The 24,029-nt window shown below is 42.4% G+C and overlaps 1 long non-coding RNA gene across 2 annotated transcripts; it reads right to left on the bottom strand.

The window, feature by feature from the left end:
• Positions 1 to 440: 440 nt before the first annotated feature.
• On the bottom strand, positions 441 to 22,078 carry LOC118315755. Of its 2 annotated transcripts, none has more exons than XR_004794936.2 (4): positions 21,954 to 22,078; positions 21,292 to 21,469; positions 9,418 to 9,479; positions 441 to 955 (listed from the first exon to the last, which is right to left on the bottom strand). It is a non-coding gene; the product is annotated as an uncharacterized LOC118315755 (long non-coding RNA). The 2 variants fall into 2 exon arrangements; XR_007030998.1 differs by lacking the exon at positions 441 to 955 and adding an exon at positions 8,597 to 9,147.
• Between the last annotated feature and the right edge of the window lie 1,951 nt (positions 22,079 to 24,029).

Here is a 24,029-nt window from a genome sequence, read left to right as displayed (position 1 = left end):
GATAGTTCAGAATGAACTCTTTCAAAACAGGCCATGAAAATACATCGATCTGTTTATGCAGAAAACATATTCACAATTCACTTTGCCTCTTTGCTTTGTTAACAACTGCATTATTGTACAATATAAAACCACACCAAAATGCACACGGTGTCATAGCTTACACCCAGAGTAAATAACTGTAGAGAGAGTCGGGAATAAAAAGGGGAGTATTTAGCATTAAGAAATCACAACACACGCTTTCTTCAGATCATGTCTGTAGTTACTCAGGGAGCTGAGCGGGCTGTTCCAAATATACAAATCCCCAAAAAACATGCGTTCCCTTTGCTGGAGGCCTCCAGCAAACGACTTTACTTCTGGTGTTAGGTTGACATTATAAACATATAAAAATATAAAACAGCAGCAAAATTATAAAAATATACACTGCAGCTGCCTGTGAAACACAATATCCAAAACATAAATAAACTAAAAAATATATATATATTCCAAATGTGACCTGGAGAGAAATGATAATTTTTAGCACTTGTGATTCATCTCTCACATATGAGAGTGAAATGCAAAAACTATCCTGACAACGACCCCGTCCTTCACATCTACATCACGTACGTGACTTTATTTTTTTTATAGATTGAATTAGTGCTGCTATATTCGTATATTGCACATGTGTGTTTGTACAATATGACTGTTCATACTGAACACCCAGCAGGACCATCTCTCTTGGCAGCGTTGCCAGCACTAAATAGCTCATTAGCGATTGGCTGTAATCCTGTTGCACACTCTCTGCCTTGCCAGATTCCCAGAATGGCATCTGTGCATTAGAAAAAAAAAAAGGAAAAGAAAAAAGAAAAGCAGCCCCTTTGAAACCGCAGCCTTTTTAATCACCTTTCCCTCTGTTCTTCTCTCGTCTCCCTGGCCTGCCACTTGCCTGACTGACTGCCTGGTCGGACATGATGTAAACCTTTAATCACAAAGGGAGAGATCAAGAGTTTGAGATCATTAGAGTTTAGGCATTGCTTCCATAAGTTCGCATTTTCTCCGTCCCTGTAAAGGCCCAAAAAAATCATGGCTGGAGTGATCAGTAGCCGTGAGAAAGACGACAAATGAGCCTCACGAATTCTCTCTTCTCTTTCTTTTTCTCTGCTATCTGGTTTTTGTTCGCATGAATAGAGCAGTGACCATCTGAACCCACTGAGAGCATCAGCAGTTTTTTCTTTTTATATGTTCTTTTCGTTGGGCTTTCCCCCCCCCCCATTCTCTTTGTTCTATTTAATAATGTATGATTTATTATTTTTGCAGCTTGGTGACTGGAGGCAGGTTTTGTTGTTTGAGTATGAAGTAGTTGAAGAGGGTATCTGAGGAGATTCTGCCCCCAACTTTTCAATTTCACTGAGATAAAGTTGGATCAGAACCAATTGGTGCTAGATAAGTTTGTAAAAGGTAACCTATACCTATCTGTATGGTAAATATGAAGCTATAGCTAACACCTGGTCACATTAGCTTAGCATAAAGATAGTACAACAGCTAGCCCCAACCTTGAAAAAAGGGTGGGTTTGGCTGTCCGTCTCTAGTGTTAAGGCTCATTTACGTTGCCTTTACGAATGAAAAGAGATACGTTCATTTCAAATGGTGTAACTCGTCGCTGCCCACGTACTTCCACGCATTCCTTTACGTTGGCACAGTTGTTAAGCAACAAGCCTACATTGGAGCCACACGGATTGCGGAGGTACAGCTCCCCTTCATCCCACCCTTCTAAGATTTCAGAAGACATGCACAAATACGGACAATGTGAACGCAGCTTCGTTCGTCTACGTCTATGTATGTAATATTGAGCACGAAAACAAGCCTTTAAAAAACAAACTGAGAGCACCCTATGCTAATCTAACGCAAGGATACACCCTTAAGAACCCCCCCACCCCAACCCACCCCCCACGGCGTCCCTACCCCACTTTGGTTGATTTCCAAATGTTAGCAGGCGATGAGAGCAGTCCGAAGGTCAGCGTTTCATTTTGAAATCCTGAGCGAGCCCACGAACAGAGCAACCCGCCGCCACCCCCCCCCCCCAGTACAACAGGTGCAGAGTGCGTAATGTAACAAAATAGAAAATGAAGGATACACTATGACACGGGATACCAGATGGAATTGAACAGCGTAGAATAAACAGGTTACATAGAATGTCTGATGGGGTCACAGCTTGACAGCCGCAACAGCATTAGAAACCCTAATGTTTAGTTTAGGACTCTGGTTCACATCCGCAAGGGGAACACCTGCAACCGCCGACATGAAACAAACACACGCTGATTTAATTTTCCACTTGTAGAATAGCAGAGGGGGAGTTTAATTTTCTCTCCTTCTACTGTAGCTGTGTTTTGTTATATTTATAGCAACGCACCCTGTTCATTTCTATTCCTAGGTGTTGTGACTGCCCATCGTATTATAATTACATATAATTTATCAACATCAAAGGAAAATATTGTGCCTTTCAGAGTAAAAAACATAAAAAATCCTACTAAATGTTTATCAAACCATGATTAGTGTGCACACTTGGTTATTAGTCATGCTAGTAACATGGATTTAAGGATGTCAGTCTGCCAGTTAGTCTAATCTACCTATGGGTCCAGACTAAAATATCTCAGCAATTATCTGATGGATGTGCAGACGTTCCTGGTCCCCGGAGGATTAATTCTACTGACCACTTTAGTGATCCCATGGCTTTTCCCCTGGCCCCACCAGCAGGTCATAGTTCATTGTTATTCTACAATATTTCAACCTGTACTGTTGGCAGAACATAACATCAGTTTGTGAAGTTCATATATGTGGGTTTGCGGTAAAGTATTCCATATGGTCACCCTGCACACTGCAACTAAAACACTTTCCCCTACATGTTGTCTCACAGTGGACAAATTCATTCTTTGAGCACATGCATGTAAGTCTGAGTGTGGGCCGCATGCTTATATGCCATTATGGTTATACACTCTTGATTGCACACCCTGGTGGGTGGCAGAACTCACTTGAATTTGTACGCCACGGAAAGAGAAAATCACTTAACGTCACGCACATTAACTCATCTCCCCGTTAGATGCCAGCCACACGTTGGGAAAGCCTGTAATTAGGCTCTGAAGATAGTTAGGCAATGAGTGCCATGGAAGGAACATCGGTGGTGTTTAAAGATACAGCATGAAAGACAGACAGAAACAGAGAGAGCGAGATAGACGGAGAGAAATATCTTTTAGGGAGCCGTTGGCTCAGTTTGTTGCCACACATTGAGATTAAAGCTCAAACCTAATGCATGGCCTGCGGAGCCTTCTGCCCCCCCCACTGCCAGCCACCACCACATCTCACTCTCATTTCCCTAATACTGACAGTCAGGGGTTGTCTGCGCCTTAGCGGGCACATTATTAACGTCAGTTAGAAAGAAGCGCCATAGGCGTATCTCCTGCATGTTTTGCATTGTCTTCTTTTATAATGGCATTGTTGAAACCCACACACATTTACAAAATAAAAAGCAAGACGGCGGTGGAAAGATATCATCATGGTCGTTGTCGGCACCGCTCTACACTAAAGGGCAGCTCGCGGAGATAAGCTTCTGCTTCTTTGTAGATTCTGTTAGCTGAACATGAATGTCATGACAGCAAAAGCCTTTCTGTGGTGGCAAGAAGCCAACAAAGAAAACCCATGATGCTGATATAGTTTCCCGCTGTTGTGGTAATTACTAACGGCCAAAGGGTCAGTGATGTAAATATCGTGGGAGGCTTGAAAAGGCCATTATGCTTTTCGGTGTTTGATGTAGAGGCAATGCTGTTATATTCCCACTTCCACGCCTCAGATGTGCCACCACAATAGAAACTACTTCATGTAATTACATTGACAAGATAATGCACCAACAAAAGGTTGGATATTCACAACCGCAAATTATTTTCATGAAGTGTTATCACTGGCTTTTGAACCTAAAGTTGCTCATAATCCTGATGGACCACTGTAAAAATATGGAAGGAAGTCGCCCTTCTAATCAGATGCTATCAGCATGAATCACAAATCTAACTGCCTCACCACATTTTCCCTTTCATATCTGAGATGACTATCACTATGATGTAAAATAAGGATCCACAACTGTTCTCTCCTGCCATTTAATCACTGGTGAGTGGTTGGCAGTTGATTAGCCAGTGGCAGCAGACTGCTGTCAAGCTCTGCTGGACATCGGCAGTTCTTTGATTGTCCTCAGAAGAAATAGGCAAAGACAAGCTCCTTTGAATGTGTAGTTAGTAAAGTCCAGGACATCACCAAGTCCATTTGGGCTACAGAATGAGAAAAAAAATTGAAACACCTAACGATACCACCAACTTGATATCTCTCTCACAAGCAAAAACACACATGTACTAATACACAATTGTTCTCTCAGCTTGTCATTTTTTCTCTGTACAGTTATGATTTATCTTGGAAGACATGTCAGTCTCAATAATTCGAGACACATTTCCTCCGGGCGCTCCGTTTTTTTTCTCGATAGTCCAAAGAAACACCTCAGAGGTTGACAGAAAAATCAATGTCTCCCCTCCGTTCGTATCACATATTGGATATTGACGCCCCACGCTGGAGTGACAACAGCAGCGTTCAGGTTCTCACATCTATCCAAAACAAATACAGAGCTTTGCCCCTCTGGGGGAATGACTTTATCACAGTAACCTCACTGTTTTGTTTGGCTCAGTGCATAGTTTCTTGTATTCAATTATTTTTGGCCACTTGGGGGCTAACAGGACAATCTGTCAACGCAACATTGTCATCTTATAAAGCACCATAGCCAATGTGATAGCAAACAGTTGCCTACTTACACATCCAGCAGACATGGAACAACAGTATAATTCGTTTGGAGTCATGTTTCAGGCCATACAATCAAAGTACTGTACTGCAAATCCAATATTCCCTCTTCTTTCAACTATCTTTTCGTCTCCAGCAACTCCTGTGGGAAATGTAAGGCCCTTATGTGGTAAACACTCCACATTGTTTACCTCCTAGTAACCAGATTTGTCTTTGTGCCGTTTGGTGCTGAGCAAGTAGTGTATGATGATACAAACAATACAGCTCCCGGCTGTGTCAGGAAACAATGTGAAGTAAGGTGTAAACTGTAGACTTTATATGAAGATGGACAATGATTCAATGGAGCTAAAATGTCCCAGATATGGGCGCTGCCATCTTGCGCTTTTGGCGTAATGTTCAGCCAGAGTCTGTGCAGTCGTGATTGTGGTGTATAGCAGCGGTACCACACGCAAATCATGACATTTCATTCTGTTTTACAACATCAATTATCCAATTAAAACCAAACTTACCAGCATCGTCATCTTTATTCACGGTCAACGTAAACCACTAAAACGATGACCTGAACGATAGCTAAATCCCTCTGTCAATTAGTGGTGAATTGCAGAGTGAGGTGGTGATTCTTAGTTCATCACTACAAGTGACCCCTTTCACATGTTCATTTAACCAGCCTTTTGTTGATGTATAAATATTGATCAGTGCAGTTTGAAGTGGACTTTTTTCCCCCCTGGAACTGTTTCATTGATTAAACTTATTACACCCCTGTGTCATGAGAGCTGCAGGAGATGTGTTTCATTATTTATGAGGACTGCATGAAAAAGGCAGATGTAATAAGTAAACTGGGGGGGAAACACTATCAGCAAGTTCTCATTTAGTAGAAATAATTTTGCAGCACTATGTCGTAGCCTGTATAATATTGATGCAATAACCCATTGGGGTATTATGACATATCTGGTAGGGTTACGTGACTTTACACTTAACTGAATATATTTAATATAAATTTTCTGTTATATCTAAAATGCTAAATTACTATTAATCTCATCATTATTGTATTATTCATTGTGCAGCAGCTACTGAACAATGAGTTTGTGACATTTTTCTCATATTCTATCAGTATAATATGAAAGGGACTGGGCCCCTTTGTCCTATGGAGAGGCGCTCCACATTATGGGTAAGAGATATGTCTTTCAGGTAGTAAACCTCGGGTCAGAGCTGAACAGTGACAGCTGAGCAGAACAAGCTGAATATTCTGTATACTCCCACATGAGGATTGTCACCTCCAGACAGAGCGAAACAGGAGATTCTGGTAAAAGCTCACCCCGAAATATCTGACGGTTTATTGTCGTTTTTTGTTTCACTCACATTACACTTCTTTCTTTGTCAACATTACATAATGCACTATATAATAGTCAACTATTTAAAAATAATAAATAATTTAATAAACATGTTCACCACAACTCTGGCATTCTCTTTACATCCAACTCCCTCCAATCCTGTGACTTTCCCTGAACCCCTAAACCTCCACCTGAATTTGATTTATGCTATGGGTTCCCTGCTCCGTCATGGGCTGTGGTCCTACATTATGTTTTCATATCCTGTCACAAAGAGAGGCCAGACTGCAGGCACAGCATCGGATCAATGTTCAACATCATTCTTCTCCTGATATATTTTCCTCTGAGGCGCAAGGTTGCAGTTAGAAATAGTTTGTGCATGAGCGATTTTCCGCTGCCCGTTGACTCACTTAATGCACCCGGTATTACAATGCCAGGATTCGGCTGAGAAGAACAACACAGTCATCCATTTTGTTATGGAGATCCCTTCGAGAAGTTTGCAAGTTAATATACTCGGCAGAGAGTGATGAAGGTGTGGCTCTCTCAAGGGTGTGTGAGAAAATAAGCATATCCTGCTCCTTTATCGATATGGAACGATGGGCTTTTATAATTGAAGCTGCTGTAGAGGGTGTGCACTGATGTCACTTGATGGCCAGCTCCTTACCCTCACTGTGTGCTGAAACTCCCTACAGGTTGTTGTAGGTGGTCCCATCATCATGTATTTCGCCCCCCGACAATACCACTTTCAGTATGTACTGACAAAGGTCAATTGGTAGGACAAAGGTTGCGACTAGGGGAGCATTTCACTACTGAAGAGTCGTATATTTCCCTCTGGAGATGATGGAGACCAAAAGGAGCCAGAAGGAGAATGAGTACTGAACTTACACCTATCAGGGGGTCAGAAATTCCAACCTCCAAAACATTTATTTAAGGTTTATTTTAGTATTTCTTGGATAAGTAAATAGGCAGTTGTTTTTTATAGGCTCTTAAATGACCATTGTGCTTCTTTAGGAGTGCTTCCAGGAAGGTTGACGAACGTTGAAAGAAAGTCTGATTTCTTTCAAAATCCAACAATCTGACATTCACATCCACTCTCAATAGCACTGACAGCCTGCTTTTTACTCTGCTTTCCAGAGTGGCCATTCGGAACAACCACACACCTGATTGCTGATGTGGTTGCCAAGCTCTGATAATGCATAAAATTATCCTTGACATCGGCTATACATTGTACAATGGTGGCATTCTGGAACTTGCAGAGAGGGTGATTTTGTTTGTTCCTAAAGCTGGGCATACATACTTTGCAATTTTAGACATGTAATGTTAAATTCCAACTCACAGTGCAAGTGAATCAGCTGCAATGGAGAGACAAAATTTGCACTCACAGTATGGTTCGATCGTAAAGCCGCCGCCCGACTGCTCAAACTGAACGTGTTCCCGCTGGACTGGCTACTGTCAGAGAAGAAGAAGTCGAAAGTTGGTTTGCTGTCACAATGCTAGCAAGGGGGAAACGCTCTGCCTTGACCACACCTTAAACATGGATACGCTTAAGGCACTAGCCTTGATGATGACAACTTTTACTGTTAATTTGTATTCATTGGATGATTTGTAGAGATATATAATGTTAATCAGGTGGAACAACAGGTGGCCTGACTACATGATTGTTTGGTGACAATGATGAAACGACCAACAGGGTGGTCAGGAGAAAGGACATCCAGAAGTTCTAGCTCCAGTCATCTCACTGCACTGGCTTCCTTTCCATAGAGCAGATTTATTTAGTATAAAATATGAAATGATCTTGGTCTGATACATTTATTGAACCTTCCGTTGCATGCGTCAATATATCAGTAGGGAGGTTTCTCGTTATCAAGAACTCAGACAAAATTCTCAGGAAACAGAGCCTTCCTACTGTGCCGAACCTCCCAACCTTAATATCTAACAGTTATTAAAGACGCTGCTTCCTTTTAAATCTTCACATTTTGTTTAAGTTGATCAAAGCACTTCTTCAGGCTCCAGCAGTAGCCATGTTTGTTGAGTGCTGTCGCTATGGTTGCACATGTTATTCCTGGAGATCGTCTACACACTATTCTTTACTTTAAGTAGTGGACTTTTCTTTTCATTACACTGGCCTTGCCTATACATGATTTTCTTTTTGTCCTATTAAAATCCGATTGTTGGACATCAATCAGAGTGCTCCTACTGTTTGAACGGCTTTCTTTTCATTTTTGTAATTGACTTTTTCCCACCTACTGTCCCTGTGCACCCCCAGGAAACTCTCCCTTTGAATTCCCTCTCCCGTGGAGTCTTCTCTTTGTGTTGAGTTTGTTTTGAGGTTGTTGATTTTTTTCTTTTCACTTTGGGCTGAGTAACCACGGCTGATGAAGGCCTAGAAAGCAGAATAAGTTATTGTACAGTATGTGATTCTTGGAGACAAAAAATTGTGATTAATTCATATCTTCCAGTCTTCCAATTTTTATATTGTTAAATGATATCTAATTATTGGAATCATTAGCAGTCACCATGTGCAATTATACACATTTTATTTCAAAGGTTATCTAAGCTATTACTAACAGCTATTCATTGCCTCTTTGAAGGTTAAATAGATTCGGGCCTGGGGCCATACATTTCAAGCTATTGCAGCTAAATGCGTTGCTAATATTGGAGTGATGCCTTGGCTCCAGGGTTACAATAGGACAGTTTCTCACTCGAGTTCAGTTCTTGATCAACACTGCTTGCACAATGCTCGACTTATGACTTATGGACCCAACACGTGACAAACTAACATGATGAAGACACACGTTCACTTGTGGCCCACACTCGCTGTGCTCCCATTCCCCGCACATCCCCTGCACGCCGTAGGAGGAGTGCAGCGAGATCAGCTGAAGACAAACGATAGTAAAAGTCCATTAGCGAGTTCTGCATCTTGGTAATTGCCTCTCATTAGCTCCGTCTCTGCACCAAGGTGCCACGGCTCGTCGTGAAATTCATCTGTGATCTCATATTTCAACGAGGTGCACTGCAGGAAGGGCAGGAGGAGGAGGCGAAACAGCCAGGGAGGCGAGGTGGAGGATGAGTGAACGAGGTGGGGGAGAGGAGAAAAGGGAGAGAAGGAGAGCGGCGTGAAAAACATTGTGAGAGTTGGGGACAGAGGAGTGAAAGAGAGGGAGGAGGAAAACCAAGTGACATTGACTGTGCGTGTGTCGTACAATATCTGTTTCAATGTGTATGTGGTTATCATCAGCAGGGATTTTTAAAGACACCTTTTTGTAATTTCTGCGGCCATTACCTTGAAAGCTGACATGCTCGTTCCTGCCAAGGACACCACAAGAACACAGGGCAAGACGGGGCCTGAGTGAGGATACGCAGCGGGCAGATTTCCCTCTCATTATTCCATTTTTGATAGACATCGGAGTGTTGTGAGGAGACAAGAGCAGAAGAGAACAGTGGTGAGGACAGTGTGTGAGACGGAAGAAAAAGAATTATGGTGATAATAAATAGAGGGGGAAAAGACGGTGTGGGGGACATTAGGGACGAGAAATAAGGAAATGAAAAGGGCAGCACATGGGAGAGGACAAGGGGAAGGAGAAAAGAGAAGGAAAGAAAGTGAGAAAAGACATAATATGCATATGAGGACATTAACAGGATGGGTGAAGATGGTAATGGCCTCATTGGAATTCTGACAGCAGCAGTGCTGGTCTGAAGAAAGAAAGTTTGAACTCACCTGATTCTGTAAAACCTCAGAGTAAACAGTTTTAAAAGGAACATGCAAATGTTTGTTCTTGTAGAGTAAAAGTACATTTCTGACGTTGTTAAAGGTTTACACAAAGTCATTTCTTGCATATGTTTCTCATTACCATTAATGCATTTGCGAAAATGGGTAGACACACCAGTACATGAGGCAGAGGACGAGCTTAACAAATGTTTAGTTTGTGCAAGTGGTTGCACATTAATGTTTGGGTTTTGCGTTTGAGCTTCATTACCCACGAGTCAAATGAAATGAAGACCATAAAACCATGATGTAAATACATTTTCATTTGGAGACTGTCCTCATGTAAAGAAAGCCCACGGGAAATGTGTACACGTAACTGGAGTCGTGCTTTTTCAGGAGATATGCTAACATTTGGGTCGTATCTGAGAGTAGCAACGAGGAGTAGCAACAAGTTGAAGGTCTGTTAAAACTGATAATGAATGTTAGCTAACCCTTAACGCCATGTTAACAAGTTGGGGGTAAAAAAAAGCCTCACCCAATGTTCCCAAGAGGCTTGAATGTTAGCTCTTGTTTTATTAGAATTTCTGAAAAGGGATTATCCTTCGAAATTGAGTAAACTTTAATAGATGAGAACAGAGGCGGCTGTGGCACAGCAATGTCAAAACCATTTTATGCTGTTAAGATCCCACATATGGCTCCGCAGTCGGCTTCATTACGAGTCATGTGTGTGTACAGTAGTTGGTGGGTGCGAATTTGTTCCGCAGTTGGACTCAAACAGGAGACATCAATGACAATTTTCCAGAGGGCATCCCAGTAGTATTTCCATTCTGATGACTGTCCATGAATAAGTCATGATTAGTCAATTAGTAATTACAATTTGTGAATAATGGGGAGCATTTCCCCTCCAAAATTCTAAATAGGAAAAATACAAACAGACAATTTCATTGAATTAAACTGCTGCATTCATTTCCATTTAGTTTCCATATAGTTGCATAGTCAAAACTACCGCCAGCTTCAACTTCAGCAGACCAGCACAAGAAGACAAACAGAAGTCATTAAAGGAAAAAAATTGTTTTGGTCCTTGTGGTATTGCATGGCTCAATAGGCATTTGCTGCAGGGCTGAAGTCATTTCGAAACAGGCTGCATAATCACTGACAATCAATTATCACATCATCCCTTCAGACGCCCAACTGGACGAAAACTATACTCTCGGGTCTGTCTCATCCTCCATATGTTTGAGATTTATTCTGGTGCTAAGATCAAACAGAACTGTTTAAAACAATCAGTGATATATCCCTGCCTCTCCTAAATAAATAACCTGCAACCAGACCAGAGAAGTTAATTCACTGTCTCATCTGCAGGAAACAATATAGGAAAAAAAAAAGGGGGAAAAGACAAATGATGAATGGATCTCCTTATGAAAACAGTCCTCACAAGAAGCATTCATTATTCAAATGCGTTAAAAATAGCAAATGACATGGAGCCACAGGGGTCTCCAAGCTCAGGCTACACGACTTTTAATGTCGTCGGATCGCTGTGCAGTTTACACTACACGACTTGTTGTCTTGTGATTGGGAGTCTTGCAGTTCTTGCGAGTTCATTCTACGTGACTGATCTTTCACCAGGATGAACCCCCCAAAGTGTTTGCCTGGTCTCCGAAAAACGTGTACAGATCTAATTATATACTTGGATTGAGGTACAGTTTTACAACTCTCCACACACATACACAAACAGTATTTCTACAACATTGCTTGCCGACGCGTCGTTGAGCCTCTCGAACAGCGTCCTTTATTCGACACTATTCAGATCTGGGGCCTTAGTCGGCGAGTTGCAAAATTTTATTGGCGAGTGGAAAGTCAGGCTGAAAATCATGGAGTGTTAACATGTTATAAGGAAGTGGTTTGGTTAAATAAATGGATCAACAGGGCTCACTCCTAGGGCCACTTCATGTCGTCTTTCCTTGTGAAATGTTTTCTACTCTAACACCCATTTTTTGGTTTTGAGTGTTGGCACAAAAACGATTTGGTTAGGTTTACTAAAACATCATTGTTTGGGTTAAAAGATTAAGGGGCCTCCATTGTCATGATTACAATAATAACCACAAGAATAAGGAACGATTGGCTGTTTGTAGGAAACAGGAAATGAACAGTAGAGTCTCCTGTCCTTTATCATGCGGACCTTGTACCTCTATAACATTCTTTCTCTGGATATTGATCTGTATACTGTACATGAAACCCAGTAAAACCACGGTAAAATCAGTGATATATATATACATAAACCTAATGAGCATTTTAAATGGTGTTTGGCTGTTTGCAAAGTAGAGATCACCGTTCACTGTTCACTGTGGAGCCTGCAGACTGCTGTAAGTAGCTTTTTAAAAATTAAATCATGACCTGAGCTTAAAGCAAAGAACTTGTCTAATAGGTCTATTTTTATTAATGCCAAATTAACGTCATGTACCACAGGCAGCTGTATGAATCTATGTCTACATGCTGACAGGCCCACAGGCTGCAGAGTGAAGGCTACATACAGCATAGAGGATAATGTGTTGGATATTTTTCTTTTTGAAATTGATTGACATACTTACAGAAAAAAACCCTCACGTGGATTAACATTGACATATAAAAAATATTGTAAATTCAGATGTTTAAGTGATTTGAACAGAATGATGTTTGTGTAAATATGCAAACGTTGAAAGACAAGATCCATTCAGTCCGTGTACGTATGAAATATAAGAATGGAACGTTCAGCCTTTGTCAACACACTCACTGACAGTTTGAGGTTTTCAGGTCCTTCCAATTTCAATTTGTTGAATAAACACTGATGTGATTTGACCTGATCCCATAGTATTCTCTCCACTAAATGAGGCAGGTTTGATCTTTGTACTGTGAATGAATGTGTCTGTAGTCAAGGATAATCAGTTTTTCATAATCAGCATTGTACCAATAATGAACTGGGAAAGTTGGACATGGCGTTGTATGCTCTGCAGATTGTAAAGCCCCTTGAGGCAATTTTGTGATCTGTGATATTTGGCTATATGAATAAAATTTGACTTAACTGGAATAATTTGATGTGTATGAAAATTTGCACTAATCTCCAATTGAACACCTTCAGTAGATTTTGGACTGACATGCAAGACCACACCACTGTTGTCAAAACAGCAAATGAAGGACAATCTGTTGATATTTTATCCCTCCAACAAAGCTTTGAAGACCCGGTTTTATCTATGTTGAACCATATTAAAGCTATTTTGCAATCGAGAGTATATGATCTTCATACGTATCAAAGGTTGGGGCTGCCCCGAGCAAATTACGTATTTATTCAATTTTTAGAAGTGAAACGAAATAAATACAACCCCCGAAGAAAACCGATATTAAAAATAAACCTTTCTTCAAACGTTGCAATGCTCAGCATTGCTTTTATTTTCATGGGCTTAAAAAAAAAAAAAAAGTATTCAGTACTTGGAAACATCCCCCGGGGAAATATCACAGCTTGCAAACACATTTTGTAGCCAGCGAGTCTTTCTATTCTCGATTTAGAAATTTTCACTCACTCTTCCAGCAGAGCAGTTTTAAGTTCCGGGATATTCTATGTTGTCTTGCACACACATGCAGGTTTCAGACCTACCCACAGATTTTAAACGATGGATGTTGGCGGAATTTGAGGTTTCGTTTTGTCCTGACGTAAGAGCCAGCTTCTTTCCAGTTTCTTGAATGACGTCAGGACATGCGTGTGTGTTATCAATGTCCAACAACCCCCAAACACTCCAGTATTTCCGGCCCCTTGTTAAACAATTTGCAGCTCTTTTCTTCTCATCAGATGCTGCTTCCTTTTCTTCCCCAATCACACCTTTCGGTGATTGTGGCCGAGGAGCTCAATTTGAACTTTATCCACAGCACTTGTTTCCAGAATGACTCACGCTAATCCAGATGCCGCTTCGCACACTTCACATGTTGACTTTTGTGATGAGGTCACGTAATGTTTCCTTGATTAGGCCCTCCACGTAGACCCTGTTTGAGCATCAATGCCGAGGCCCCATTCCCGTGTCAACGAAACCTGCATCCTCTTTGCCGACCCTGTCTCCGAGCAAAATACGTTTTCTGTCAAACTAAACTTTAACAGCAAATGCGTGTTAAAGTTGTTGCCTGAATTATGCTCAGAGTTTGGTCAAAATCGTTGTTCATGCGTAAAAAGTATTTTAGAATCAAGGTTAGAGTTACTTAATTACTGTAATCACTTAGATAATCCTGCTAAATATTTTGGCAGATAATAGGGCAGGAGCGATGCAATATTTCTCCAATAGTTATGTCATTACATTAAATATTAAATACTGTCATTTGTGGTGACATCTAATTTAGGCAGGAAGTCATAAATGTATTCAAGTGCCTTCTCCGCTCTCGACTCTCAGCCAGTCCCTGAATTATTACTGATCCGAGAGATAGTGCTTTCGGTAATGTTTCAAAATTTCACTCTTGGCTTGGGTCCAAAAAGTGATACAACGCACACTCATCCAGCACCCCACAGAGGAGGCTAGGCTGTGAAACGTATCAAGCCACTTTACGTAAAATTAAACCATGTATCCATGGTAATGACGAAAACAAAAGTTTCCACAATATTCATTTCACAAGATGACCCAGTCTGGGAATGCATGCAAACATCTTAAAGCTGCTCAGGAATAGATGAAACATACGAGTGTTTCAACGTTTATTTTAGCAGATTTAAATCAATTCACTTGTTGTTGTTCATTGTGCCAGTCAATTGGTCTTTCTTTGCACTATGAAAATCAACTTGCAAAGACTTGCTCAATTTTTTTCAGGACACTTAATCTGTACCGATGCCTTTGATTATAAGAATGGTACTGATACCAGAGGAGCAGGTTTCACTACCCACTGTACGACGTTTCTTTCTGTAGTCTCCTCGGGAAGTAGAGACGTTACTGATCCTTCCTTACTACTTCCTCTGGTAACTGATCTTCTAAAGCTTTTAAGAAAAGTCATGAGTTACCTGGTTTATTTCTGAAGCCAACTTTAATCCTGTGTGTCTGGCAGACTGAGAAAGAAAGCCATTGCAACAGGTAGTTGCACACAGTAACTTTTAATAATTTCAGACATGCACTGAAGTCTAGATATTTTCCTGAACTTTTTCTGGATGGGCTTAGAAGATCTGAAATGTCTCTCCAGACATTTTCTGGAACTTGCACCTGCCAGCCCCCTAGTGAAATTCCCAATCAGAGTGAGCCAATGTGAGAATATACTCTAGCATGAAGATTCATGGCGAGCGAGTCAAGTCTCGTCGTTGCCCACACTCACCTGAATGTGCTGGAAATTTTTCCACCTGCTGTAAACACGTCTGACTCGGACAATTTCCTGCTATCCAGAAAATGTCCCGACCCAATTTTCGGGGCATTTTCCAGAGTTCGCGTCTCAAAACAGCTGTCCAGCGAGGACGATCTCATTTATGGGTCCAGAGATTTTCATTGTCCTCACAGACACCTTCAAAATGTCCCACAGCGGACCCCCACAGCTGTGCACTAAGGTTGTGTACAAGTTCTCCGTGTTCTTGTCCGGACCTGTCACCTCACAAACGTTCACCCTCGGGGTTCTCCTGACCTTGGCTGCAGCTTAATCCCCTTGAAGTGAGGCTCACACGCCGTTGAATGCTCTGCCACGTACACCACACTGAACCTTCTTTGGTGAAGATTTACACTATTTTGAGTCAACGGGCCTCTCGTGCTCTTGATGCAGCTGCAAAGGGTTGTCCGCACAATGCCGCTTTCCCAACAGATTTAAATGTGGGTGACAGACTCTCAGCATTTCGCTGTGGGTGGTCATTTCTGTGATCACAGCATCAGCTGTATACTTGAGTAGCAGCAGTGATGGATGATGCATATTTCACTAGGTCTGTGCAGCCTCTACACGAGCTGCCTCCTTGAACATGTTCCAATCAGGAACTTAAAAGTATTCCTGGAACACCGAAAAACCGCAGCCTTTGGCCAAACTCTGATGTTTGATGCAAGTATTTATTTATTTTTCATTTTTATTTCAAGGGCTGCTAACCACGGCGTTCGAAGACAGGTGAGATGATTTAAATTGATATCATAGGAGAACTATTTCACACTTTTTTTTGGAGCGAGCTGATAAAGTTGCAGTGTTTAAATGCTCAGGGGGAATTTACCCACAAGATGATTGACGCAGTACGGAATAATCCAACAGTAGACAGAATATGTGTTCGTATACAGAGCCCTACACATGCGGCATGGGATTTTACAAAATGTGAATCTCATGGTAGTGTGCAGAACCAAAATATCAGGATAAAAGAACAAGGATGCAACATTTGAAGGCCATTTAAGTTTGTGCCAATCCATCCAGTAGACTAGTTCATTGGACTAGTGATCCAGAGACTAACAAAGTGAAGACACGTGGGCAGTCACAAAAAAAGTTTCCAAAAAAGCATACAAAGACTCGAATGGATGCTTGCTTGAACGTGGAGCAGGTGCCGAGGGGAAGGCAGGAGGAGCAGGAACCAAAGGTCACGCCCACAATCAGGGGGAGGAGCAGAACGGAGAAAGGGAGCCGACAACCAGGAAGTGAACCACAAAGTGCCATAATTCCCTAATGCCCACAAAAACATTAAGATATAAACAGTAATCACAGACGCACCTTTTCAGGAAATGCAGGCTTGGTAAAGTGCTAATCTAAATTAGGTCTGGATTGAAACACAAAATGAACGAAGGCAGTTTGACATTAACTGTGAACACACAAATGTACAATTTCCGTCATTGTGTTCAGTATAATGACCGACAAACGAACGCTGGGAGAAAAAAAACACTAATTAGAGAATGTTTTTACATCCACGCAGCTCGTCTGTTGTTTGGAGAGGGTTTGCTCTGCGGAGGCAGACTCCTCTGAATGGAAATGCAATGTGTTGTCCATTGTCTTTGCTCTGCAGTGGCCCCACCTCACAGGCGGGTGATAAGATTGCTAATTGAAAAAGCATTTGGTTTTTTTGGTTCCATTCTTCAGCATCACTAATCGTACGTTGAATTTTCTGATTATTCTCACCAGGTTAGCTTATAAGTGAACAGTTCAGAAAGACTGGGAGCACTTAGAGTCAGCTGTGTACTGCATATGTCTCTTTGTGTAGTTGTCTGTAGTGGTTATTGCATGCATGTGCAAAATGTCAATGTTATGATGGTGTAAAGTGTCTCCCTGTGCTGGCCATTGGTTTAAGTGGCTTCTCATTTTCTGTCTGTCTCCCACAAAGACTTCACAAAGTACAAGCAGATGCACACACAATAAATTACACACTCCCGTTCCTACACACTGTTAGGGCCTTTATTCCTTCCACAGACCCTAATCCTGCCCTTAGCCCGTAGCAGAGGGACCCAAATTAAAGAGGTCCGGGAAAATTTGCGGTTTTAACATGAAAAAGATGACTCCAAAATTGTTATGCAAATGTGATAAACAAGAGGAGAAGCGGCTTCACTGGTGCTCGGTCGAGTTCTATATTATGCTATAATGAATGACCTTGCATAATAGGCATTCAAATTGCAGAGGCTTACTCGGTATTTGTTTTAAACAAGGATATTAATCATTTCTTGCAGGAAACACAGTAGGGGCTTAAACTTTCAGAGCAGCTATATACACTTATTTGCGGTGTATTATAGTTTTAATCAGTGGTATTAAACACTGAACAGACCTTTTTGTCTGTGACTTTTAGTACGTTTACTTTGTTCCTTAATCTTTTTAGCTGTTCAGTGAAGATACAAGGACCCAGAGTGCAGCAGCGCTATCTTCTTCCGGTGTTGTTTTTGTTTCTACTGTTGCCTGGTACCGAGGAGCAGCGACATACGAACGATTATGACTATTTACACTATAACCATAAATTCTAACCATGACAACAATAACAAATCTGTGTCCTCACTGCGGACAATTCTCCTCCCCTTTTCATTTTGTGGGGGGGCATGAGGTGCTTGTTAGTGTAGGATCACACGTGCGCGCACACACACACGCGTGCACACAGGCGTGCACACACACACATACAGAGGCTCCTCAAGCTCACAGTCATGGTCCATTCGGCTGCTGAGGCCTGCATTTGTGGAACTGCTGTGCGAGTGCAGAACTGTTAGCTGTTGCCTGCCGTAGCCATTAAAAACTGCCAGATTAATGCACCGCAAGACGGCTTCATGGTCACCTCCTGCTCGCGTCGTCGCTTTCTCACATACAGTCACACACACATACCGAACTCATCTGGTATCCTTTGTGTGCCTTTCTCCCCTTTTGTGCCATCGTGACAGTGGGATGCAACCTCTGGCGCCAACCCTTTCAGCTAGGGTCCAGTTTCAACACACGTTGCCTCAGCCACACAAGTTAACAACCTCTCTGCCCCCTCCCCCTTCTCCCCTCACCGAATCCACCGCATCCATTAACAGACGCGGCGAATGTGCATGGGTGTCGGCCGGCGAGCCCCGAGTGCGAAAAGGTAGACGAGGCCATTCAGGGACGGCAATGTGCGGTGAATACTTATCCAATCATCTTGCCTCCTGGATTTCAGAGCAGGCAGAGTGCTGAGCTGCTCTCAGTACTCCCGTGCCTTCTAAAAGGAAGGAAACCACAGAGAAGCTCCAGATTTTTTTCTCCCCTTCCCTTAATAGGCGCTGAAAGAGCTGAAAAGAAACATATTCAAAAGTCGCAAACGGACCTGAAGGATGAATCAATATTTTGATGGGTCCAGTGTGAGCAGCATGCATGAGGCCAATTGGCTGAGTGTGATCTCAGACTGTAAAGAATGCTTATCACCAATGAGCATAAGGGAACAAGCAAGGCAAACTTTACACTGGTCTCCTGTTTTTGCAGACCTCCAAGTTTAAAGTGCCATCCTGCTGCGTTGATGGACAAGAGCTCACGAGAGCACCGTGGCATCAAAGTTGGGTGTGGTCAGAGGGGTAGCACAAAAATTCCACTCTAAAACCAAGTGGCAACGAACCAATGACGTCACCAATTTTTTGGGGGGAGTTTAGCAATTTGGCCAGTGCCTTTTTGAAAACAGGAAGAAACTATATTTGGAGGCGTGGAGGATGTGCCTGACTAAGAATCCCTCCACTGCACGCCCACCTACGCCTGCGACCAGCACCCATTGGACGATACTAGCTGTCAATTATGCGGTATCCACGCCTCAATGTACACTGTGATTAATCTTCTATTTTACTCTAAATGGAACCATAATTTACAAAATGAACATCATGCTGTACTGAAGAAGACTTGAAACTAGGGATTGAGGACATCAACCCCCCGGAAATGACAGGTCCGGTGATCAAGTGAGAAGTAAAGTTATTTTTCATAGACTAATAGAAAGAGGTTTTTTTCCAACCAGTGGGGTCGCCCTCTGCTGGTCATTCCAGAAAATACAGATCTGAGGCACTTCCGCATCGGCATCAGTCTCCAGACCCAGTGACTATACGTCCAAATTTATATACACTCTACGAGTAAAACACAAAACTGACATTGTTTCTTGCATCTCGGTCCCCTATATTCTCATGAGGAAAAAGGGCTGAAGCTAGTTTATATGCTCTAAGCAGCTACAAAATATTGAAATTGTATTCGTAACATGCAACACATTTTACATAGATCTTAGCAGACAGTTAAATACGAAAACAGATGTTATGGTTTTTGTTTGGACTTTTCTTTAAGACGAATGCAGAACGCTCACTGAGAAACATCTGTTGTGATTTTCCTGCACACTGAATAGTTCTGAAACCCACTCTGAGAATGTCTTGCAGGTATTGCAAAGGTACTGTGAGGCTTATATATCGAGGAAGCAAAAAGAAAAACACACAGTCGGCTGATGGAATGCACCCATTTTCACGTGGGTGCATTCGATCAGCTGATTTTGTTTCTTTTCGCCTCACTAAGCCTGTGCAATACCCACAAGACCTTCTCAGAGGTCACATCGCAAATGAATGATTCCTCCGCGGAGGGTTTCAAAGCTATTGTGTGCAGGTATAAGAATTAGTTTTTCACTTCTACCCTGCACCTGACACACTGGTTTGTTTGGATGTGTGCATGTCTTAAAGTAGACTATCAGAGCGGCAAACAAAAGGTCTCAGAGGAGTTGGGTGTGAGGCTCTTGAGTTATCTGCAGGCAGAAAGTGAAAATAATCTCATACACATAGAAATAGACTCTGCACATTTCAAGATGTCCTGCAAAAGGTCAGAGGACTGAAAAGTTCTGTTGGAGTATTTTCAATTTTTACCCAAACAACATTTTAGTCCCTCGGCAAAGGTGTTGAGCACTGATATTTAAAGTGTATCGTATGATTTGATTGTCCTTTCAATCTCCAATATTAAAGACAAAAGAGGTGCAAGTACAAATTTAATCTATTGAAATGTGGTTCAAAAGTTCATGATTAACTCTCAAATAATGTCGTTTTGAATAAAAGGACATTAAACACAAAAGGCGGACGATATTAAAACTGTTGTGTTCAAAATGTGAAAGTAAAGCCATAGTATGGAGCCAGAATTGGGTCATATATACAGCGCACAAAAAAATGACTCACGAGCGATGTATGTGATTTCACACATTTAACCATCCCGCGCAGATTTGAATCCCTTGAGGCTCAAGAGGGTCTGGTCTCGCATTTCCACTTCTAGTGACTTTATACAGGAATGCCTGAGTCCTGATCATTGATATTCGAAGATATATCACACTGCCGATGCGGCCACTGTCTATCGCCTTGCCAACAGTATCCTACCTACGTGAAAATCCAACCTGGCAACTCCCGGCTCCCTAAGGGCTGTCAGTCAAAGTCCAGAGGCTCCGCCCCCAAAGTGTCAAAAACTTTCTCCGCGAGCGTAGAAAGCGCTCCACGAGCAGCGGAGCTGCGTCTCGCGCGAGTGTAAGATGTGCAGCGCGAGCTCAGAAATAACCCTCGAGCAGCGGAGCTGCTTTTCCCGCGAGCGAGAGCAGACCCTCTTGAGCCTCAAGGCATTTAAATTTGCGCGCTATGGTTAACATATGCGCGTGTGAAATCACATAGATCTCTCGTGAGTCATTTTTTTGTGCGCTGTATTAATGACCCAATTCTAACTCCATACATAGAGCAAATTAACCCAGAGCTGCAGAGTCCCTTGAGGGTGGTGTCATGTGATTTGAATACCCATTTAAGAGTAGTACAAGTATCGGTATCGTTAAAATTGTTACAGAAAGTATATCGTTGCAACTCCCTCAAAGCACAGGAAAACACAAGGGGCTTTCTTTCTACAGGTTTATTTGGAGTCGTCTCTCCAAATCCAAAACTACACACACACACACACACACACACACACACACACACACACACACACACACACACACACACACAGTATACCAATAAATTAGCAGACATTAATAGAACACGCACAGCATGTGGAAAACACGTCTTAACAAAGTAAAAACACAAACAAAGAAATTACCTCGTTGGCTGCCTGCTGCGAACAAGGCAATAATCCTTCCGTCTTGATAAGTCCGTATAACTTCTAACTCAACTTTGAGTCTTCTAGTTAGGTGGGTAAAACTTCACCATGAGCACGTGTCCAACCTCTCCTCCTCGCTGTCCTGCCGTCTCAATCACGCCAGAGCAGCGCAGTGAGACTTTAAATAGCGTCAACAGAGATTTCAAAATAAAAGTCAATTTGTTATAGGCCTATTAAAAAATGAGATAGAAATTATAAATGCAACACTTATGTTAACAGATATAACAACTTGGTCTCAGCAAATTTTACATTTATGATTTAAGAAAACGTATTGACTAATTACATAGAGCAACTGCATAGGCATGTGGGTCTGCTTTATTGTAAATCGATACATTTATTGACTACTAATTACCAAAAATGGCGTTTCTGTCGCTCTGAATAATGGATTCTAATTCTGCGCCAAGAACTTCCGGGAACTATCTGAGGTCTACTTGAGACACGTGACGTGCGAGCATTTTGGACTTCCGCTGTCACGACCCTCATTCAACGGCGCTGGGCGAGCTACGCTTTTAAGGACACGCCCCCTCGTGACGCCGACCCTCCTCGCCTGATGACTGGCTGATTCCAAAAAAAAAAAAAAAAGGACGATGGCGCGAACTCACCCACTAAAAGAGGAAGAGGTGAGACCGTCCCGGCGTCGCGCTGCAGCCCGCGGTGATTAAGTTCCGGATCCAGCGTATATCCACGTCTCACCCCAACTCTCCCTCCGACCACGGCCCGGTTCGTTCACCGCCGGAGTCTGACCGCGGCCCGGCCACTTCCGGGAACTGCAGGTAAACACCGGTAGCCCGGCGCGCACACAACACAGCTGCAAACCGGACAGGAGGTACCACTCCTACTGACTTTTGGGCGACCTGTAACGGAATCACTACTTATATATATTGACTAAGACTGAGAAATTGACTCATGGGTTTGGGCAACAGTGTTCTTTTGTGTGGTTTGTGGAGTTTGTATAATACACTGAGGGGAAACATTGAAACTTTATTGCATTGTGTGTGTTTGTTGCTGGCTGTATATGCTGCTCTGTTAAACTTGGCCCGTATGCTCACATTTAAAGAGGGGGCGTTCTGACTAGCTCTTCCTTTCTAGAGGTTCTGGCTTGTTCAACGAAATTGTAAAATTGTCTAGGGTTGTTTGGGCCATAAACTGGTGAAAAATGTTGATTGTGTTACCCGAAAGATGATGTTTTTGTTTTGTCCACACACCAAAGATATTTAGTTTACTGTCACAGAGGAGCAAAGAAACCAGAAAATATTCACATTTAAGAAGCTGAAATCAGAGAATTGTCACTATTTTACCTGAACCGATTAGTCGATGGTCAAAATAATTGGTGATCAATTCAGCAGTCGATTACTAATCTAATAGACTCTGACTGGCACCGCGGCTCAGCAGCCATTTCACCACTACAATGCACACACACTGGCTTGGACCCCCATGCACCAGTCCTCTTAATTGGGTGTGAAATGTCCCTCGCCTCCTGTGTTTGCGTGTGCAGCTCCGTCCATAAGCATGGTGTACTGTTCTATAAGTGCTTGTGCAAACGAGTTTTCTTTGTGTGTTCAATTTGGTGGGAGCGACAATGTTTGCATTCACATTTCCCGACACCCGCTGACCTCTAAATGTTCTCTCGTTGATAATTTTTTTCTTCTAAACGCTCATCAACCCCACACTGAAACCAATGAGGCGATCCCATGTATTCCCCCCTTCCTCTCTATTTCTTCTTCCACATCTGCCTTCATACACAGTGGCAGGCAAACAAAAAAATTGATACAGACTTGGGCGCCCATCTTCACTTGAAAAGATAAAAGCCGTGCGCACACTGAACCAAAGAAAAGTAAATGAAGCGACTTGAATTGATGCATCTATGCATTCTGCACACTGAACAGGGCTGGCTGCACTGATTTAGTTCTTCTGCATCGCAAAACCGGACGGCAAGACGCCAGTGAATGCAAAATAAAGCTTACACGCCGCGATTCCCCCCCGCCACGTGTCGCAATTGTTTGACTCAGAGATTTTAGATTTTTGAAGATGATGAATAGGATGAAGCTTTCTAGCCTCCGCAGAGTTTTCAAAGACGCGTCTCTCACCTGCGCTTTGAGGACAGAGCAACCTTGGCCGGTGCCACAGCTGGAATAAAGACATGCACAGACTCTCTCGACTCCTATTTGTTTTTCAAAGTGTTTCCAAATAGATGCACACAGGGATTTAGGATTAAATTGTGAACATGGGCGCTGTGGCCACAAAAAAAAAACATTGACATGTTTATTCGGTTTCCTCTTTAATACTGTGCATTTCACCGATGTGAAAAACCAAGATGTTTCGCCAACATTTACAGTGGTACTATAAAGCCGGTGCCAGTTCTTGCTGCTGAAGCGTGGATATAGCACTGTCATATACTGTTGAGGCATATTTCTGCCTGCCGTGGCCTGAGGGCAGTTGTTCAGCTGGAAATAGTTCAGCACCATGGAGAGATCCCCGCTCGGCTCATTCTTTCCATCTTGAGAGAGATCACAAGGCAACAGAGCGCCTGTAAGTGGAAGATGCCAAGGAAAAGCATCCATCTGTAGCAAAACAGAGCATATTATATAAGTCACACTTTGTGTTATCGAGCGCCCCGTCTCCAAAATAAAAGCGTTGCCATTATTTAAGTGTGAAGAGGAGTGGCAGATGAAAAACAA

This window comes from Scophthalmus maximus, chromosome 7, assembly GCF_022379125.1.
Source record: "Scophthalmus maximus strain ysfricsl-2021 chromosome 7, ASM2237912v1, whole genome shotgun sequence".
In the NCBI taxonomy this organism is placed as follows: Eukaryota; Metazoa; Chordata; class Actinopteri; order Pleuronectiformes; family Scophthalmidae; genus Scophthalmus; species Scophthalmus maximus.
The sequence above is the reverse complement of the archived record's forward strand: the minus strand, read 5'-3'. Positions and strand labels throughout refer to the sequence as shown.